Raw genomic sequence first — 11,698 nt, forward strand, 5'->3', positions numbered from 1 at the left:
TGGTGCTTTCGTTTTATGAAACGGTGCCATTTTTCCATCCGGACCAGGACTACGGTAGCGCAGCAACTTCCAGCGGATTATAAAGAAAAGCTGGCCATCTTCCGCTCCTACTGCAGCAAACACATCGGCGACAAAAACATCCAGCCCAGCCACATCACAAACATGGACGAGGTCCCGCTCACTTTTGACATCCCGGTGAGTCACACTGTGGAGAAGAAGGGGACCAGCACGGTAGCGATACGCACAACGGGGTATGAAAAGTCTTCTTTTACTGTTGTGCTTGGCTGCCATGCTAATGGACAGAAACTGCCGCCTATGGTGATTTTTAAGCGAAAGACTTTGCCTAAAGAGAAGTTTCCAGCAGAAATCATCGTTAAGGCAAATGAAAAGGGCTGGATGGATGAGGAAATGATGAAAGACTGGCTGAGGGAGGTGTATGTAAGGAGACCAGGTGGTTTTTTCCACGCATCACCATCGCTGTTGATCTGTGACTCTATGCGTGCCCATCTCACAGCTGATGTGAAAAAACTTGTGAAGCAAATGAACTGTGAGCTTGCTGTCATTCCGGGAGGCCTGACAAAGGAACTCCAACCGCTGGACATCGGTGTGAACCGCCCGTTCAAAGTAAGGCTGCGAGCGGCCTGGGAGCGATGGATGACCGGTGGAGACCACAGTTTCACTAAGAGTGGAAGGCAGCGCCGGGCGAGTTACGCCACAATTTGCCAATGGATTGTAGATGCTTGGGCTAACATGTCTGCTGGCACTGTTGTTCGAGCTTTCGCAAAAGCCGGCATCGTTTCCGAGGAGCTGCACGGCACGGAAAGTGACTCTGACGGTGAAGACAGTGAACCTGGCATGTTTGATGGAGATTTAGCGCAGCTGTTCAATTCAGACACAGAGGATGAGGACTTCGATGGGTTTGATTGATGATAAAAATGTGAGTGTTTTGTTTTGCTCCTGCTTTATTTTTAAATACGCACACTTGTATGCTTGTGTGTTGTTGATGATGACGATTATTGGTAATAAAAATGTGAGTACCAAACTCAGTTTTGCTCCTGCTTTATTTTTAAATACGCACACTTGTATGCTTGTGTGTTGTTGATGATGACGATTACCGGCAATAGAAATGTGAGTAAGGTACCGAACTCAGGTTTGCTCCCGCTTTATTTTTAAATACGCATACGGTACCTGTATGCGCCCTATGGTCCAGTGCGCCTTATGTGTGTGTTAAATACAGTAAGGGCACACATAACTGAGACTGCGCCTTTTAGCACAGTGCGCCTTATGGTCGTGAAAATACGGTACAGTTACTCATATTTTGTATTTTAAATACGTAACGGCGGTACATGTATTCCGTTACTCCCCAACACTGACTATCAGATGCATGTATCCTCTGACAACTGAGTTTTTGAGCCCTGAGGTTCTGAGGTAATACTAAATCCTGTTCAAGTACAGCAACACAAATGCATTGTAACTACTGTAATTATCAGGATGTCCTAAAAACTCCCCGAAAAGCCTTGAGTTAATCCAAAATGCTGCAGCAAGAGTACTGACAGGGACTAGAAAGAGAGAGCAGATTTCTCCTGTATTCTCCAATAACGATGAGGCGGCCTACATGGACAAAGTGAAGAATCTTGCATCATGGTGCACGGACAACCACCTCCAGCTGAACGTCGGCAAGACCAAGGAGCTGGTGGTGGACTTCAGAAGGGGTCAGCACAGAGACTACAAGCCCATTATCTTTTTTTTTTTTTCTGTGTCCCGTTTGGATCTTTAGCCATCAGAATTGTTGTCTTAAAGCCAAGAAAGATGTCAAGCGGATTTATTTTACCAAGTGGATCATCGTGGCCTTGCCATATTGGTCCATTTGATTGACCTTTATTATAATTATGAATTTATTTTATTTTCAGTTGCTACAAACGGAACAGACATGACTGGGGGATAGGACAGGGAGAAAGAATGAAAGAAAGAGAGGGAGAGAAAGAAAACCAAAGGGGAGAAGAGACGGTGAGAAGGGGGGGAAGAAAGAAAAAAAAAACCAAACAAAAAAACAAAACACCTGGATCACCTGTATGGAGAAAAAAACAGAAGAGAAAGCAAACAACAAAGAGCAACATAATAAAAAAACACAGCACCATCACAATAAACTAGCTAGCAGTAGATATCAGTAGATACTAAATAATAAACGATATTGTGTAGCACGCAAGATAGACAGCGCACAATGTGCTTTGAGGCAGCAGCCAAGAAAGGTGTAGTCCGTGTCTGTGAACACCCGTGTGTACACCTGTGTGCACACCTGTGTGGATCAGCATGCTTGCATTCCAAAGGTTTCTCCATGTAACGATCTGCTAGGGAGTGTGGGGAGCCACAGCCCCATCCACCAGGGTATGAAGCAGGTATGGAGGAGATCCAGGCCCCAGATATCCAGAGGCCCCAGAGTACAAGGACCCGAGGAGGACCACCAAAGGGGGGGGGGGAACCATGCCACCCTCCTGGGAAGAGCTGAGTAGAGCCCCAAAGGAGAGGTCACCCAGCACCTATGGAGCAGAGGCCAGAGGGGGTTGCAGTGGCGTGCCCGCGGGCTCTGCCGGCAGCCAGCTGTGGTTGGGGGTGCGGGGGGTGGGCGGGCATCCCACCCCCCGGAAGGAGCCCAGCCGGGCCACAGGCGCCCGGCCCCGCCAATCGGCCACCAGGAGTGAGCCGGTACATACATGAGCGCCCAGCCCCAGACAACAAGGACCACCGACACACCAACGTCTGAGGGCATCAGCCACCGGCAGGGAGTGTGGTGAGGGGAGTGGGTGGGTGTGGTAGAGCGGGAATAGGGAGGCAGCTGAGGATGGGGAGGGAAGAAAGGGAGGGGCAAGCGGCCCCTCCCTTGGGCCAGCTCCCCCGCTGACCCCAGTATGCACCCCCACACTCTGGAACCCACCAGGGCAAGGGGGCCCAGGCCCATCCCGACCGGGGCCCGCAGCAGCAGCACCGCCCAGCCCCACAGAGTCCGGGGCAGCCCACCCAACTCCACCCCAGAGAAAACTGCACCCACCCCATCATCCAATCATCTCCCAAACTACACAAGACAATAGACACCCAGGTTGAGTTCATTCTCCACCTCTCCTTTATCTCTCCCCCCACCTGCAGAGTGAGCTCCTGTAGTGAGGAGACCACCTGCAAAGATATAACAACCTCCCCACCAGTTAGAGAGCCCCCTAGTAGGGCCGATGCACCAGAGGTCCCCTGCACTGGGGCTGAGCCCCCCATTATCATCAATGGAACTCCAGTGGAGAGGGTGCAGTCCTTCGAGTATCTTGGTGTCCACATCTCCTCAGACCTGACATGGGCTGCCCACATTCAGGTCCAGACCAAAAAGGCTAGGCAGCGCCTGTATCACCTACGACAACTGAGGAAGTTCAGAGTCTCTCCAAAGATCCTCAGGATTTTATATACGGGCGCTGTGGAGAGCATCCTCACTAGGGATGGGTACCGGTGTCCGGTGCCATGATGGCACCGGTTCTGACATAAACGGTAGTAACCAGACCGAAAAGCAGCACACATTTCGGTGCTTTTTTTTCCTGAGCTGTGATACACTTCTAGCCAATCATTTTACGTTTCCGAGGATAGTAGGCTGGCCCAGGTATGTACGTTCTTTCAGAGCAGAGCTACAGATTAAAAATGCCCAAGGCGAAGCGGTCAAAAGTCTGGCTGTACTTCACAGCAAAATATGCAAACTCAGCAGCAACAAGTGCTTTAAGCTGATACTGTGATACTGTCAAAGGAGGTAACACCTCAAATCCGATGAAACACCTGCCGACGCATAGCGTTTTTTTTAAAAGCAGAGAAATGCGCCGTATTTGATAGCTTGCTGCGAGACCTCACACCGAGCACATCTACTGCGGGTCGGTTGCCTGTTATGCAACATCCCCCAAAAACACGAAGAGGAGAGTCCTGGCCCCTAGCCCTGCCAGTGTAGCAGAAATGATGACGGATGATGATGGCAGCAGCAGCCGTTCTTCTCTGCGTGAGTAGCTTAATGTTGTTCGTGTGTAATTTACGTTGAGTAGGCTAACCACGTTATTACATTAATGCATGTAAGGTGAACTAGCAAACATCATCATAGCTACATGCGGCTGTCTTCTTGTTTGATGGCAGATACTCCCTTCACCCTGGCCAAAAAGGCTAAAATGACCAAAGAAAAAGTGGAAAACAGCTAAACATGAGAGGTTTTAGGACAAAGTTTGTGTTTTTTCCATTGTTTAAGCACTGCTTCCAGCCAAGAGTGATACCATATATGCCCCACAGCTGCAGAAAAGGCTAACATTGTTATCTTTTTAAAAAAAACAGCTGAACATGAGAGCTTTTTGGACCAATTTTGTGTTCTCCATTCTTTAAGCACCGGTTTGATCACCGTTTAAGCACCGGCACCGTTTCAAAAGTACCGATTTGGCACCGGTATCGGATAAAACCCAAACAATACCCATCCCTAATCCTCACACAGAGCATCACATCGTGGTTTGGGAACAGCTGTGTGAAGGACCAAAAAGCTCTCCAGAGAGTGATCCGTACAACAGAACGCTGCTGCAGGATTGCTCTCCCACTGCTTCAGGACATCTACACCCAGGAAGTGCCAGACTAGAGCAGCGCAGATACTGAAGGACCCGTCCCATCCTGGCAACAAACTGTTCCAACTTCTGCAAAGAAGGTTCCGCACCATCCGGGCAAGGACAGAGAGACTCAAGAGGAGCTTCTATACCCAAGCCATCTGGGCCCTACGTTACATTTCACTGTGTCTTATACTTGTATAACTTTGCATGTGACAAATAAAGAACCTTGAACCTATTGGCTTCCCTTCATTGGCTTCCTGTTAAATCAAGAATTGAATTCAAAATCCTGCTCCTCACATACAAGGTCTTAAATAATCAGGCCCCATCTTATCTTAATGACCTTGTAGTACCATATCACCCTGTAAGGAAGAGGACTCCCTTACTGCATTTATTTATATTATATTATCTGTATAGCACTTTAGAGCACACCTTTCACTCTATTAAAAGCACCTTATCAAGCACTTTATTTAGCATTGCACTTTAAGCATGGATTTGCACATAAGAAGTTTAAATATTTATTGACTATTTATTGGGAATTTTTAAAATCAGTTGGTTGCCTTATTTCAGATCCTGCACAGCTGCTCCTCATCAAGGAATGTGGTGGTTGTCTGTCAGGAGAGAAGAATGGTGATTGAGATTATGATTAAGGTTTACCAGTAAGGAAAATTAATGCAAATGTGTGTGTGAAATCTAGGGATAAAAGTGGTGCAAATAAGTGTTTGTGAGATAATGATTACTCACCTTTCTTGCCTGTGTCCTCTTCAAGGTGTTTGGGCAAATGTTTCCCCGGGAGGTCCAGACACCATTTAAAGGTTCCAGAGGAGCCCATTGGTTAAGAGAGTGTGGTGAATCTTTTTGTGCTTGGGTTTCTGGGTTTTTATAATATTGGGTTTGGTGTAACATTAAAGTGTGAAATATTTATTAATATGTCAATGTGAAAATGTATTTATGTATTTATTTATTCTTATTGATATATTGTATACTGTGGTGGAAGGTTGGGATTTAAGAATTTACCTGAGAGTGGAATAATGGTTTAGTCTGTGACAGCTGAACATATTTAAGGCTGCCAGTTGTCATTAGAGGTGGATTTTTGTGCTGTGAAGAAGCTTGACAAATTAATTGTTGTAAGGAGAGCTGTATAGGAAATAAATGCTTTTTTTGTTCCACTACACTTGCCTTGGTCCATCTCACTGTGTTTCCAGCTGCTAAGGGCTGCCCTGTTACACATCCTATTAGAGCACTTTGCTCTCGCTCTGCAGGCTTACTTGTTGTTCCTAGAGTATTTAAAAGTAGAATGGGAGGCAGAGCCTTCAGTTTTCAGGCCCCTCTTCTGTGGAACCAGCTTCCAATTTGGATTCAGGAAAAAGACACTATCTCTACTTTCAAGATTAGGCTTAAAACTTTCCCTTTTGAGAGCAAGAGAGAGAGAGGGGGGAGGGTTATCTCTGGCTCTCTTGAATTAAATGCAATCTGATCGTCCATGTGTCTCTTTACTGTGGAAGAAAAAGATTTATTTTCCTGGTTGTTGCATTTGAGTGACATGAGGGGCGGATCATTATTCACCTTCCTTTTATAAGGTTGTAGGATGTTATATAGGACCTTTTTGCTGTGAGGCTATAGTGCTAATGTCACGGACCCGGTTCCGGGGACTCGGGGTTCGTGAACAGAGTGGACCATTATTGTTATTGTTGTTATCGTTATTATTATTGTTATTAGTGTATTGGATGTATGTTTGCTGCACTGTGCTCTTGTGTTCCATGCTGGTGTGTGGGTGTCTGCGGGTGTGACTGAGGGATGAAGGACAGCCACCTGCAGGCCTGATGGGCGTGGCCCTGCCGGCTGCTGGTCACGCCTAGGTTCTCACACACCTGCTTCTGATCGGGCTCGTCGGGGGAGCTACTTAACAGAGATGGAGCTTCCTCCGGCGCAGGATCGTTGAGTTAGACTCCATGTCAGTGTTTAAAGTGCTGTTCAGTGTATACCTGCTGGAGTTGGTGCCATAACGGCTGCGTCTGTGTTTTTCCTCAGGAGGACAGCGGAACACAGGACTGCAAGACACACGGGGTGTGCGAAGGCACAGGGGCAGAGAGCACGCAATACCAGCACTTAGGAGAAGACACATCACGGGAGTCGAGGGAGCACTTTGGAGATTTATTGTGTACATTTATCTCACTGTAAATAAACTCACTGCTTATTCCACTAAGTCCAGCGTTTGGGTCCTTTCTCCAACATACCCCCACGGTCTGCCACCCAGACCGTGACATCTAACCACCTGTGGGGATGAACAAAAGTATTTTACCAGCACAATATAATCTGCAGTATGATCATTGCTTTAACAATGTAACAGATAGCTTTAAGATGGCCTTAAGATGTTTATGCATACTGTTATCATATTAACCTTGTATTCCAGATGCAGTTATAACTATTTCATACACATTGCATATCTGTGCTTATTTTGAGTTGATGTTCAGTTCATTAATGGTCTTAAGCTTCACTGGCGTGACTGTCCAGGTGATACATGCTGAGGGAAACTAGAACATAGAAGGAATTGCAATACATGCTTACAAAGCACTTATATCAGGTCATTTTTATTATCTTTTATATGTTCATATTCTTGTATTGAGTTTTAAGTAGTATCAGTTGGTTAAAACATTTATTCAATTTATATTACATCTAGAGTTTTAGTAAATTGCTGACAGTGGCCTCTGTTTGACTGTGAGCGTTAGTAGGTGAGAGGTGACACAGTGCCACGTAAGGTCGTGACATATCATGTTTGCTTGTAATTGTGGGCTTGCAGAAGTGCTCACTCACTGCAAAATCATTGTCTGCGGTTTTGAAGAAGCGCTAATCAGGAAGGTTGACAGGAAACATCTGCTGTGAAGACAGAGACAATGTTCTTTTTAAACTATGTTAAAAGTCATTGTGGTTTTGATCTGACCTATGTATGAAATGGATCTGACATTGAGGGGGCGTCATTAAATTTAAGCCCTGATGGTATAAAATATCAGTTAATGCTTTGATTAAGTCGGAGATCAGCGCCGTCTGCGAACGGAGCTGGTCTTCCCACGCGTGTATTTCATTAAAATCAATTGTCTGACCAAGCTCTTCTGGACCTGGTTGTTTGTACTCTCCTCCTCAATATTTGAACGTTAACATTTGGGGGCTTCGTCCGGTGGTTGAGGAGGGAGAGAGTTGGAGGTGTAGACGGAGAAATTCGGTGGTCTGAGGTGGTCGGACGGGCAGACACGAGTGCCAGTGGTCGAAGTGAGTGGGCATAAGCTGGCTTATCCAAAGGTAAGGCACTACCTGTTGAATTATTTCCAAAGGGTGCCAAATTGGACATTACAAATTAAAGTCTACTCACTCAAATTACTGGTGAATGTCTGCTTTGATTTTGGTGAAAATTTCATGAGAGTTGAAAGTTAAAGTTTGAAAGGGTCCCTAAAGAAAGAAAAAGGAAAACAGTGAAAGTGAGTTCGAGGCTCACGTAGGATTTAGGGAATTTGGTCATTTTGTGGGTTAAAGTTCCGATTGGTCTTCAGATCAGACATGTGTTGGTCATTTTGTATGTTAAAGTCCCCATTGGTCATCTGGTTAGATCTGCGTCAGTCATACACTTGTTTTGGGCTATTGACTGTTGTGCCAAAGTATTATAAATTATTCAAGAACGGCAGTGCGGCTGCTAGGAAGCACATAGCCCGGAGTTTACGCTCCCTCCTTGTCGTGGATGCGCGACATTGACCTCTCGGCGAAGAGGGTTAGTTCAGTGTGCCTTAACTGTGGGGTACAGGGCATCCTGGAATAAGCTAGGAGTTAGAGTCTCCTTACCGTTTGGAACGGTAGTCTGCGCTTTTTTGGCCAGCAGAAGTTGGACTTCGGGCGTGTAACTTTAACTTAAAACTTCGGGGTAAGCCTTGGCCGTGAAACGCCAAAAATAGAGCTTCAGGCAAGGTTTGGGTTGGTTGACGCTTTTAAATTAACTTGGGGATTTTAGAGATGAGGCCAGAAGCTGTTGGACAGATACTGGTTAATTGATCACAAAAAAGTTGGACTTTATCGGTTGGACCGTTAACTTAAATTTGTCGAAATTGTTTAGGCGATAAAGCTGACAGATCTGACAGTGGTTGTAAATATAAGACGTCTTTGTAATATAAAATAAGAGAGTTTGGTGTGAGAGGAGGCTGTGTGTTGTTGAAAATCTCCCAATTCTTTTAATGTTTGGGCTGAAGGAAGGACAGTACTCGGTGTATCAATGCTCAATCAACAATCATTTATTTCCATACAATTCAACACTTAAGAGCATAAGAATGTCCGGACGGGAGAGATGCCTGCAGAGGGTCACAGCATGTCTCTAAATGGTGACGGATTTCACAGCCTCTTATAGCTCCTAGTGGCCCCCACCTAGTCGTAAAAGCCTAAACATTCACATTCTTTCTCTCTTACGGTGCCTAAGTTATGACCTCGGCTCCTTGGGGTATGGAATGTGGTCTATCTCCCCTGTCTTAGACACAAAGTCTCCTGCATACAACCTTTCTTTTTATGATTCAGCAGTAAAGCATGTCAAGAATTCAGTGTAAGATATTCACAGCAGATCAAGGATACAGAGTGATGCACACTTATCTAATGAACTACAAAATGATTATGTTCTTTTAACCCAAAAGTATAATGAGGACTAAACTACATACACAGCACACCATCTAAACTAAAGGATAATATATGTCCTACAGCTGTTATCATAATTCAACTACTTTGATTACATATATAAGGTAACATATGATAACAGAATAATCTCACACTAACAAGATGTATTTTATATCAACTCCTATTATCTGGCCTGTCTGAACAAATTATGCCTTTGGAGTGTAAGGATTTTGATGTATTTTGCAAAGATTTATAGACTAATTGAAACTTGTAAACACAAATGTATCCTGTGTGTTTAGATCTGTGCAGAATTCCACAGGATTACAAACCTTCACCTGAAGAACCACTTTTATGCTGTGTTGGACCAACATCCAGAGCTTATTCAGAAAGAAAGCTGTTTGCACAGGGAACGTGTCTGATGTCCTGTCTCAGCTCTTCAGAAACTATAATCTCCAGGTTAGTGGGTTTTGTCTTGTTTTTTGAGCTTTAATTAATTTGATCCATTTTTCAATTTTAATTACCATTCTTGACTAGGTTAGCCAATAATTTAAAATAAAAATTTTCTTGTGATGTAGGAACAAGCTGATATCCATGCCCAAAGTGCTGGTGTGCTTCATGCCCTCTCTGTCTATTTGTACGAAGACACCTCTACCTTCATCAAAACATGGGATGTAAGTTTTGGACAAAGTTGTGAACAATATCTTAGTAGCATCCTTGTTTAGATTTCTCAAAACATTATGACACTTTGACAGTTTGAGAAGCATCTCCATGCTTGGATCTGTCTACAACAGTGTCCATGTCACATAATGGAAACACTACATGTTTTTAATGTGTGTAGACCTTCTATAATGTTCCTAGCCCAACTATACATCACTGTACAAATGAAAAAAAAATATAACTCCTATTGACTTTCTGTTGTTATTGCTACGAAGAGGTATGACTTTGCTTTACTAAAAGTACTATTTTTGTCAGTTTGTTTTCTCAAATCTTTGGTGTGTTGTGGCTTTTTTGTTGTTCAAACAATTGATTTCTGGGCTAGTAATAATCCAGAAATGTGACTTGTATAGATGAAACTAAGAGAAATAGGAATGCACTAACATGAAGTAATTTTGTTTTCTGTAGATGATGCATTCTGATAGACCAGATATTAGTGAAGTGCCACTTGGACTCCTCCTGATCAGAGCCAATTCCAGCGATGCAACATTCTTCTGCCCTGAGAAGACTGCAGTTTTGGTCGAGGGTAACATGATCATTGTTTTCACCACCCTGGCTGATGCATTTCTAGTAATATTGGACTGACCGACGCCCTGCACCTAAGCTACCCAAAATGTTTGGCCAACATTTTTGACTTTATTCAGAAAGTTTTGATGGGTCTGGGGGGTGGGAAGTTGAAGCCCAAAGTGCTGAGTCTTAAAAATGATCTTTTGGCAGCAGAATAATGTCCAGGATTCCTACACAGCCCTCAAGTGCCTGTTAAAGCAAGTAATTCAGTTTATCATGTTTCCAAGTCTGGATAAGTTTCTTTTTTAAAAAAAGAGAGAATAGAATAATCTTTGCAGACTCTGTTTCATACTTCATTATCTAAAAGCCACATCCAAAGTAAAAGGGGTGATTTTATTTTATTTATTTATTTTTTCCCCCCAACGTCACTTGCGTTTTAGTTGATTTTGATTGTGTTTTTAGTCAGATAACTGTAAATCTATAGAGAAAATGAAGGACAATCTCACTACATTTCTGGCTTCTAGGTGGGATCTTGAATGTCACTTAAGGAACGTTCCTCCTGAACTACTCATAACTGACATAAGGTGCCAAGGAGGTTTATAACACTTTGTTTTATGTCTCTAAAGAAGTATTTTTCTATTTAAAGTTTTATTGCTTTGTTGTTGAGACTGTGATTGCACTCTACAAATGTGCATTTTGCATAACCACAGTATTGGCATATTAAAAAGGTTACCAATTATATTTCAGTGTATTAGCTGCACTATATTATACTATTACTTTCATTCGGTTTTCCCTCCTAATAATGCAGGATTTTCTTTTCCTTTTGTTTGTTTTTTTTAATAAAAAGGCCATACTCATGTGTTAATCAAATTTGAATACTCTTAAAACATGTTGTGAAATTCTTTATTTCTAATATTGTAACCTTGTGCCAAAATTTCTGACATTATTCCCTAAAAAATGTGGTGGATTTATGTCTTTGGGCTTTTTGTTAGAAAGGCTATGTGTTAAAGTAACTCAATAAATTTGTAACTTGAATTTATATTTTCTGTCTTATGTTTTTACAAGTGTAATTATTTTGGGCACTTTTTTAATATCAAATTCAAAACACAGTAGATTTGGATATTACAAGCGTTTGTATTTTAAATTTTTGAGTTGTATTAGCTTAAAATGGTTAACATTTTGAAACGAAAAATTTATTCCTTAAAGTTACTTGAGCTAGATTTGTACTTGAATCT

The 11,698-nt window shown here is 43.2% G+C and overlaps 1 long non-coding RNA gene across 1 annotated transcript; it reads left to right on the forward strand.

The window, feature by feature from the left end:
• Positions 1 to 9,660: 9,660 nt before the first annotated feature.
• On the forward strand, positions 9,661 to 10,769 carry LOC120735133. The gene is made up of 2 exons (XR_005696191.1): positions 9,661 to 9,913; positions 10,365 to 10,769. It is a non-coding gene; the product is annotated as an uncharacterized LOC120735133 (long non-coding RNA).
• Positions 10,770 to 11,698: the final 929 nt, after the last annotated feature.

The sequence above is a fragment of the Simochromis diagramma genome, unplaced genomic scaffold (genome assembly GCF_900408965.1).
Source record: "Simochromis diagramma unplaced genomic scaffold, fSimDia1.1 OVJJ01000747.1, whole genome shotgun sequence".
Classification (NCBI taxonomy): domain Eukaryota; kingdom Metazoa; phylum Chordata; class Actinopteri; order Cichliformes; family Cichlidae; genus Simochromis; species Simochromis diagramma.